Source organism: Apteryx rowi, unplaced genomic scaffold, assembly GCF_003343035.1.
Source record: "Apteryx rowi isolate R43461 unplaced genomic scaffold, aptRow1 scaffold_244, whole genome shotgun sequence".
NCBI classification, from domain to species: Eukaryota; Metazoa; Chordata; class Aves; order Apterygiformes; family Apterygidae; genus Apteryx; species Apteryx rowi.
In genome coordinates this window covers 1,162,770-1,172,665 of record NW_020448797.1, presented here as the reverse complement: position 1 = coordinate 1,172,665, position 9,896 = coordinate 1,162,770, and the positions used below count along the sequence as shown (strand labels likewise).

Here is a 9,896-nt window from a genome sequence, read left to right as displayed (position 1 = left end):
CTCAGTGTTGATGACAGTGCTCTCTGAGAGTGAACTGATTCCTGTGAAGTAATGGAGCTGTAACCCGTTAGCAAGATTGCCAGTGATGGTACAAGATGTAGATACCATCTATGATGATCCCCCTGGCATTGGTGACAGTTGCCTAGCCTTGCCCAGACTTGCCACCTCACAGTAAACTGGCCAATTGCACAGTCAAAGGAATGATGACAAGGTATATGGAGGCAGGTGAGTGGAGAGAGTAACTTGGGTGCTGTGCTAAAGAGGCTTGTCAGTAAATAGATAGAAAGGCTTATGGGAAACATTTCTTGCCAAGGCCTGTGGCAAGTAGGTTGCCTCCTTGTTTTCAGGAGACTTAATGCATATGGATGTGATGTTTGCTGTGCTCCTTTGCCACAGGGCTGCAAAATGGTCCCAGGCCCATTTCAGTACAGAAATAACCAGAACTGTTTTCCTCTGCACGAGAAGTCTTTGGTGACAAGATCTACCTTTTAGTGGTATAATTCAGATGACTTTATTAATTCCACCCACTGGATTGTTGTCACAGATTTCTCTTTTACACACACCCAAATGGGTTTACAACTGAGTCAGGATAATGAGGTTTCTTGATATAGTGTTATGGATAAACAGAGAGATCTCTAACATATCAACTAATGCTCATCCAACATTCTTTTTTTTCTCTCTAGCTTCAGACCAACACCTTCAGTTCTTTCAGTGTTACTCTTACCATTGATTTTTAGTCATAATCTGGAATTTTAATCTTAAACATATTAACCTTTGCTAAAACATTACGTTGTCTTGTGACAGTGTAAATAAAGGGGTGGTAATTAAGTGAACCAATAGCATCTTTGTGAAATATCTATTAAAAAAATAAAATAATAATAAAAAATATATATTTCTAAATTTTAAAGGTCTCCAAAAGGCTCATGAGAGATGTTACATTTCAAATAATTCTTCAGTTTTCTTGAAGGAAAACTTCTCAGGAATTAAAATAGCAGACAAGAAAATTTTGTCTAAAGATAACACGGAAAAAAGAAGTTACAGCTTTGAATGAAAATGACAAAAGAGTTTCCAGATTAACCTGAGCTGATTTGGGGTCACAGAAGTAGTTGCAAAAAGGGAACAAGTTGTCTTTCTGAACAGGTTAATCTATAATAAATTTTCTCTGAGTTAAAAGTCCAATAAGCCAAGTCAGAGAGCCTATTAAATTTTATAAACTTGTTCGAGAATGAACTCCTACTGTAGCAACAAAAGATGGGAGCACAGGCAGACAACAATGTTTGATAAGCTATTATTTCACGACTGGAGATTTTGCTCAATAAAACATGAGGAGGGGAAAGAGGCAGGACTGCAGTTCAGCACAGATGGATGGCAATAGGAAGTATGTTACCAATGAAGACATATTCAAAAAGGAGGCTGGCATCATCCCAAACCAGCATTTACTAGGACTTTTATTTATTTATTCAGTCAATTATGGTCTGTGGCATAACATTCAGATGGAGTTTTTAGGAATTTCTGCTCTGCTTTAGGCTACTTGAAAAATAGATTTTTTTTAATTTATTTTTTTTTCCTTAGCAATCAGATGAAAAGCATGCAGACCTGCAGTAGCATCCAAAGGTAGAAATCAAATATTTAAAAAAAAATCACATGCCACTAAAACTGGTTATATATTTGAGGTTTAAAGAGAATTTAGGAAAAACATACCCTGAAGTCAATATGCTGTTTTATAATCAATTATTGAAGAGGCACATGAAGGAAGTATGAAGGACAGCCACAAACTCTCTCAGCTAATTTAGTCACCAGATGAAGAATGAAGACCTAAATCTTCCACCACCAGGACAGTGAGGGCAGGCAGTCAGCCTTTATGTGAGAGAGCAGCTTGATATATGGAGTTCTGCCTCGGGATAGATGACGAGCCAGCTGAGAGTTTATGGGTCAGGATTAGAGGGCAAGACAACATTGGTGATGTTGTGGTGGTGAGTTCAGGATCCAGAGAGGAGGGAACAAGGCCAAAAAAAAAAAAAAAAAGGATCACAGTACTGGACTTCAGGAGAGCAGACTTTGACCTGTTCAGGAACCTGCTTGGAAGAATCCCATGGGATACAGTTCTGGAGAGAAGAGGGGTCCAGGAGAGCTGTTCAAGAATCACCTCTTCCAAGCTCAAAAATTATCCTTTTCTACAGGCAGGAAGTCAAGAAAAGGTGTCAGGAAACCTGCATGGTTAAACAAGGGGCTCCAGGCAAAACTCAGGCATAAAAAGGAAGCATACAAGAGGTGAAAACAGGGTTGGGTGACCTAGGAGAGCTACAGAGGCACCATTCAAGCATGCAGGGATGGAGTTAGGAAAGCCAAAGTCAGCCTGGAATTAAATCTGGTGAGGAATGTGAAGGGCAACAAGAAAGGTTTCTACAGGGGTATCAGCAGAAAAAAAGGATGAAGGGGGCTGGGGACCTAGTGACCAAGGACACAGAGAAAACCAAGGCAGTCAATGCCTTCTTTGCCTTGGTTTTTACTGTTAAGACCTGTCTTCAGGAATCCCAGGTCTCTGAGACCTGTGGGAAAATCTGGAGCAAGGAAGACCTATCCTCGGTAGAGGAGGATCAAGTTATGGAACATTTAAACAGCTGGACATACACGTCCATGGACCATAAAAAGATGTGACCACAAGTGCTGAGGGAGCTAGCTGATGTCATTGTGAGGCCACTCTCGATTATCTTTGAAAGGTCATGGGGGTTGCAGGAGGTTCCTGAAGACTGGAAGAAAGCAAATGTCACTCCTAGAAAAAGGCCAAGAAGGAACTACAGGCCAGTTAGCCTCACCTCAGTTCTTGGGAAGGTATGGAACAAATCCTCATGGAAACCATTTCCAAACACATGAAGAGTAAGAAGGTGATTGACAGAAGTCAACATGGATTTATGAAGAGGAAATCACACCTGACCAACCAAATCGTATTCTACAATGAGATGACTGGCTTGATGGTTAAAGGTAGACCAGTGGATGTTGTTTATCTTGACTTTAGCAAGACTTTTGACACTGTCTCCTGTAACATCCTCATTGACAAACTGATGAAATACCAATTTGATCAGTGGACAGTGAGGGGGGCTGAAAAGTGGCTGAACTGCTAGGCTGCAAAGATAGTGATCAGTGCCACAAAGTCCAGCTGGAAGCCAGTCATTAGTGATGTGTCCCAGGGACCATATACTGGGGGCAATACTGTTTCATAAATGGCCTGGATGATGGGACAAAGTGCACCCTCAGCAAATTTGCAGATGATATAAAACTGGGAGGAGTGATTGATACACCAAATGACTGTACTGTCATTCAGAAGGATTTTGACAGGTTGGCCAGCAGGTTGAGGGAGGTGATCCTTCCCTTTTACACAGCCCTGGTGAGGTCAGATCTGGAGTGCTGAGTCCAGTTCTGGGCTCCCCAGTACAAGACATGGACATATTGGAGCAAGTCCAGCAATGGGCCACAAAGACAATTAGGGCTTGCAGCATCTGCCATATGAGGCTGAGAGGTGGGATGATTCAGCCTGGAGAAGAGGAGGGCCAGGGAGGATCATATCAATGTGTACAGACATCTGAAGGCAGGGTGTAACGAAGATGGAGCCAGACCATTTTCAGTGGTGCCCAGTGACAGAACAAGAAGAAATGGGCACAAATTGAAATACAGAAAATTCCATTTAAGTGTAAGAAATTTTTTTTTCTTTTTACTGTGAGGGTTATTGAACACTGGAAGAGATTGCCCAGAGAGTCTGTGGAGTCTCCATCCTTGGAGATATTCAAAACCCCACTGGACAAAGCCCTGAGCAACCTGTTCTAGCTGATCCTGCCTTAAGCAAGAGGTTTGGACTAGATAATATCCAGCCTCAATGATTCTGTGATCCTGTGAGATTTAACATGTCCTTATCAGGTAGAAGACTAAGTAAAAATTCTGTGTGTGGAAGGGAAATATAAATATATAAATATAAAATAAAAATATAAAATATAAACACAAATACCCTTCAGCTGAATTGTCTTTAAAGGCTCAAAATTATTCTACTCAAAAGATAGGAACCAATATTAGCATGAAAATAATTCAACTTGAGAAAGTTGATAACTTAGAAATTAATTTACTGATCCATGCCATGTTTATTCAAATCCTTTTCCTTCAATCCAAAGAAAAGTACTACATACTTAAAAGGGAGAAAAGGAAACCACCATTTTCCCTGATACTTTTGGAAGGTATATTTAGAACACTGAAGAAAGCATAGGGTTTGAAACTATAAAATAGCAATGCCAGCTGCGATCCAGTCTGCTTAACTTCAACACCTCAGTTATGCCAGAATTTTGATGTGCGTGAATCATCTTTCATAAAATTCCCAGCAGAATCAATGGGGAGAGACAGATGCTTTTGAAGGTCTCTAAAGCAAGCTTCAGTTGTATAGTGAAAGTTATTTCTGTATTTGGGAAAGATATGTGACAGTTGGTTCCTGATAAGAATAAAAAACATGTTGGCCATGAGATATGCTGTCTTGAATATTCATTTTAAGTTAAAACAAAACAAAACAAAACAAAAAAAGCTTGAATCATGGATAGATGACTTCAGTTTACCAGAGCTCTCTTTGGAGAGTCTGCCTTTGTTTCATCTACTCCTTTATTTTAAAATTTGCATTTTTTTTTCTTTTGTGTGTGTGTGTATGTGTGTGAAGAAAGCTAACCTTTTGGATTCTTCTCTAATTCCCTTCCCAATTTTGGAAACTCCAGAACAGATTTGAAATTTAAGTGTTTTTTTTTCTTTTTTCTTTTTTAAGCATTGCTTATGTCTTGCCTTATTTTACAGAGTAAATCATTGAATATCTGTCACACAATTGGTATACTCATTTCAGATGTTAGAATATTTATGGGAATACTTATCTGTTTTTTCATGAGCTATCTTTTCTCCTAAAGACAACGGCACAGGTTTAAGGAGGAAGGAAATTAAGATTAAGGTTTTTTGTTTTTTTTTTTAATCAGATTGAAGAAGATTAATATGAAAGCAGGAAGATGAGGACTTAGACCTCTCGGAATCTTTTCAGTGCAATTCCACTCAGTCATGCTGTCTATCGTACGACAGAGATAAACTATGATTGTTTGCAATGCCTCTTCTTCCTCTGTCCCTTCTTCCTCCTCAAATCTTCATTACATGTCCATCCAGCCCTGTGAGACAACTATTTTATACTATGCCACTCTGAATGTAAACTGGACAAGAAATAGTAACTCATCATGTTCAAGCCCTAAACTCTAGATCGTAATGTTGTTGTGTCTTTTATTTATCTTGCAAGATGATTTCTCCACTGTATTAGGAAAATTTTCTTTCAGTATTAAATTTTACTGAGAGTTTTATGTCACAAAGTATAGTTTTTATTCAGATGTACCACAATTAACAACTTCCTATCCAAATCTTTACAATAAGCAATACTGCTTCCTGAGTACATGATTATTTGTTCAAAAAATGAGAGAAAATATTTTGTCCAGTGTCTTGGAAATGAATGCACGGGGTTATGTGCACTATTCATTTCTCTGTCATTGCAAATTAGGACTTGGTAAAATAGATTTTGTCTTCAAGCTTGAACCTTTTTTTTTTTTTTTAATTATCAAAGAGGTATTAAAGATGAAGAACTAGAAAGTATTTAACAACACCTCAGTTACCTTAAAAAAAGATTAAGGTATTCTGCATATATGCGAAATCTGACTAGCGGTTTAGTTTACACATACAGTATGTGTATATGATGCATAAGTCACTATCTTATAACACATAAGGAGGAGAGAGAAACCAAGAGTTTAATAAATGAATACAGAAGATCCTATCCAAAAAGACATAATGACAATGAAATGAAAAAGCATATAGAAGATGTTCAGAGGAAAGATATCCAAAGTGTCATGATTAGAGTGAAAAGTAATTCAAGAGGAGTGGAAAAGCCCTTGGTTTAAGAAAAAGAATTGTTGACCAGTGGGATTTCAATTTCCTTGACAATTCAACGAAGGATATCCATTCTACAATCACTAACACAGCATTTAGTCACTTCAAGGTAGAATAAGACTACTTCTTTACTGTTCAATGAACAGCTAACAGGATCAGTGGCAACTGAAAAAAATCATCTTAGGAAATGGACCCAGTGTAATAAAATGCTAGGAGATGGTGAGCATTTAAGGTCTGCTGATCTCATGAAGTCTAAAATACTCTGGAGAGCATGGATACATATAAAAAGCAGGAGCATGTCAAGAACACTGAACTCCATAGAACAGTCTAATGAAAAGGCAGCTTTATACTTAAATGGTTAAATTAGAATCCATTACTATCAAAATCAAATTTAGGAAAGTGTGTTACTTAAGAAACAGTTGAAAGGGATTGCAGGCAGCATTTGTAATAAAAATCTATCCTGGCTAGAATTCCAAATGAGTACAGATTTCAAGAAACTTGAGCAGAAGAGCAGGTAGAGATGTTAAAATGTATAAATTGATTTTTTGCCATGCTCACACTCAGGGCATTGAAAACAGGATATTCGGCATAATGTTCCAACCAGGCTAATATTTTAATTTCTCCCTTAAAGGAAGGACCATGCTGAAACTGCTAGGTTATGTGATAAAAGGCTCATCTCCATGAGGAAGAAGTATCACAGGGGAAAAACGGCAGCTGGGGGAACCTCAGTAACTTGGGGTAGTGGCTATTGGAGGGGCCAGGAAGTCAAGGCCAACTCCTGAAGAGGTGGTGAGGTCTGGGAGGCTTTTAATGAGAGACCCGTTTGCGTGTGTGTGTGTGTGTGTGTGTGTGTGTGTGTGCATGTGGCAACCAGAGACAAGAGGATCCAAGGGCCAGTTAATGGGTAGACTGGGTGTCTAAGGCCGGCTACTAGAGAGATCCCAGCATATATACATATATATTTCCCATTAACAGACCTTCATCCTGATCAGCCAGAGAAGGAAACACAGTGAGGCCATTGGTGCTGTTTGAGTTTGTGTGACTGCTGTGTTTTCTGTCTGTGCTGATCTGTGTGGCTGGCTGTATGGATGTGCATATGTGTCGTATATATATGCTTGTGTGTGTGCCTATTGGGAACATGAGCTGAGCCTCTCTTGTGGCTGRAGCTAGGAAGGAGGAGTTGTGGCAGTATTGCCTCTATTGGGCTACAGGATTCAGCAGCTTCTAACAGAAACAATGGGAAATTTATATACATCAAGATGTTGAGGTCCTACTTACGGTCAAATGCAAGCTCTTGTTCAGGAATACATATGAGCAGAAAGAAGTGTGGGGTTGGGGGGGGGGGTTGTTTGTTTTTTTTTCTTGTATTTCCCTCCAAAATGCTAACGAATCAAAAGATATGATCAGAAGAAAAATAAATCTTCATGTCCCTGAAATGTATGCTGCATCAAAACATTCATATTTTCAGATGTTATTTGCTTCAGAGTATCATTCAGAACCTAGATTTTTTTCTACATACACATAAGCATGAGCTCTACAGAATTTCCAAGTTTTTTTAATGCTAATATATATAATATAGATTTTTTTTCCTAGAGCTGATAAAGAATGAGAATCATTTAATTCCCACTCACTTGCAGAACCAAATTTTTATGAAGTCTGACTTCAATATATCTGTATAAAGTTACTGAAGCCAATGGGATTATACAAATGGCATCAAGATTCAGTCCAACTCTAAGTACCCAATACTGACTGTGGCAGAACAGAGGAAGGAAAAAAAAATCAGTGATGTTTGAAGTTTAGATTGCTTTTGCAAGATTTATTTATTTGTTCCACAAAACTGATGACATATCATGTAGAAATAGATATCCTTTTTTAAGAAGAAACTCTTTAGAATAGAATCTCATTTTAAAGAAGCATGTCCTCTGAACAGAGAGAACCTAGCATATTAGCTATTTTATACTTTTATACTTATGCTTTTATATAGTTTTTGAATGAATTAAGATGAATTAAGATTATGACTGACATTAAGTATAGCACCATAATAACAAAGGAAAAGAAAAGGAAAGATATGGGCTTGAAAGAATGGCCAGGATTAATTGGAAACTCCATCACGGAAATAACTCTGGAAGTTAAGAGAAATGTTCAAGAAGACTTAATTCTATTTTAATCCAAGCTGTTTTTGAAAGGCTTTTTTTTGGCTTTTAAAATAAATTTTAATTTTGCTGTCTTTAGGATTTCTCCTTTCAAGTTTCCCATAAACCTTCCTTCCTTTTTTTTTTTTCTTTCCCTACAACCATTCTGTTCTTCCTTTCTCTGTCCCATGTGCTTACTATACATTCCTTTCCTCTAACACACATATTCAATCTTTCATGACCTGGTCTTCCCCTCTCAAGAGTTTCACTTAACTTTACCCTCTTCCTCCTGTTTTATCATTTATCCAGTGACTTCCCCACTGTGTTCAAGAATCCTCCCAGTATGGGTGTCTCAGAAAAGTGCCTCCAGTACCACTGACTGTTATCTGTAATACATACTGAATTTAACTGTACAGTAAGGATGCAGGAAATGATCTTAGCCATTCTACAGCAATTATATAACTACAAAATTTAAATGGTAAATTGTTAAGCAGCATTAATTTGGGCTCCAAGTCTTATAACAAAACAAAATCTTATCTAGACTTACTAGGAGAGCAAATTATAATTTTGATTTAATAGCTTAAAAATTAAAATCGATTTACTAGCTCTTAATTTGGTAGCACAGAATTACAAAATAATGCAACATAATTTAAGGAGTTCAGAAATGAAGTAGAATCCATGCTCAAGATAGGGATCTACATCAGAAAGTTTTCACATTTGTTTTTTACACGTCATTTTTATATGATGGTATACTAATAAAGTCAAATCAGGTCAGTGCTAATAAACTGTGTTAGAAATCTTTGGAGTTACTGCAGCAACTGAATGGTATTATTTTCACCTCAGTTACATAAGCTTGACTTTTAATTAGTTTCACTGGGTTCAGTGGTACTGTCTCAGTACTAAAGTTGTACAGAGTTAGAGTGATTCTGCATCTGTATATCTGTGTAAATTTAAGTAATAGTGATGGCTCCATGGTTTCCACATCCGATTCATTATTGGCTGGTTATAATGTGTGCTCCTATCTTCTTTCTGCTACTCTAAGTCTTCAAAATGAGGGGTATTTATCACAAAAGTTATCACTCAAGCCTAGTTATATAAATACAAAGCAAAAAAAAAAAAAAAGGAAAAAGAAAAAAGAAGGTATTTTGAATCACAGAGTGCCATCTAGTGGAAATACATTGGAGCAATACAATAGTGAGCAGAACTAGAAGTGTCTGTGAAAAATAATAATCACCACTTCTTCTTTGCTGCCCAGTATTGTCTCACTATCCGTTCATGCTTTGATTAATGAACATCTGACATGTTTTTGAATCTTCATTTCTAATTAACTAGCTAAATACTTGAGAGGGTATTGGAGGGCTTCTTATAAATTATTTAAGTGAATGGGAATCGAGCAGAACTATTTTGAAAGCTGTGCATAAAATTTTAGGCACTCRTTAGTAAAAGCTAGCTTTCAGCAGTAGAAGCCAAAGAACTTAATTAACTGCCCACCAAGGTGCTGTGGAGTAACTCACTCTCCACAAATAATTCCTGTCTGTGGATTGAGGGTTTTTCTTTCTTCACATTGCGAAATGCAAGAAAATACTGGCAGTGCTCCTTCTTGCACTGATATAAAACAGTGAAAGAACCAACAAGATTACCTTCCTTTAATTTTGAAACAGGAACATCATTTCAAAGAGGAAAACCAGAAGTTGGTTTCATCACACTTCAAATGCACAAAGCAACATGCACATGTTTGCACAATCATGTACATTGATGAAACAGAGGAAATTCAGTCTGGAGAACACGTCTGTTAACTCAGTGGACATCCTCTGTTTGTGGTGG

The 9,896-nt window shown here is 37.6% G+C and overlaps 1 pseudogene; it reads left to right on the top strand.

Moving 5' to 3' along the window:
• The first annotated feature begins 1,883 nt into the window (after positions 1-1,883).
• LOC112966463 overlaps positions 1,884-9,896 on the top strand; it is a 219,577-nt pseudogene continuing 211,564 nt past the window's right edge.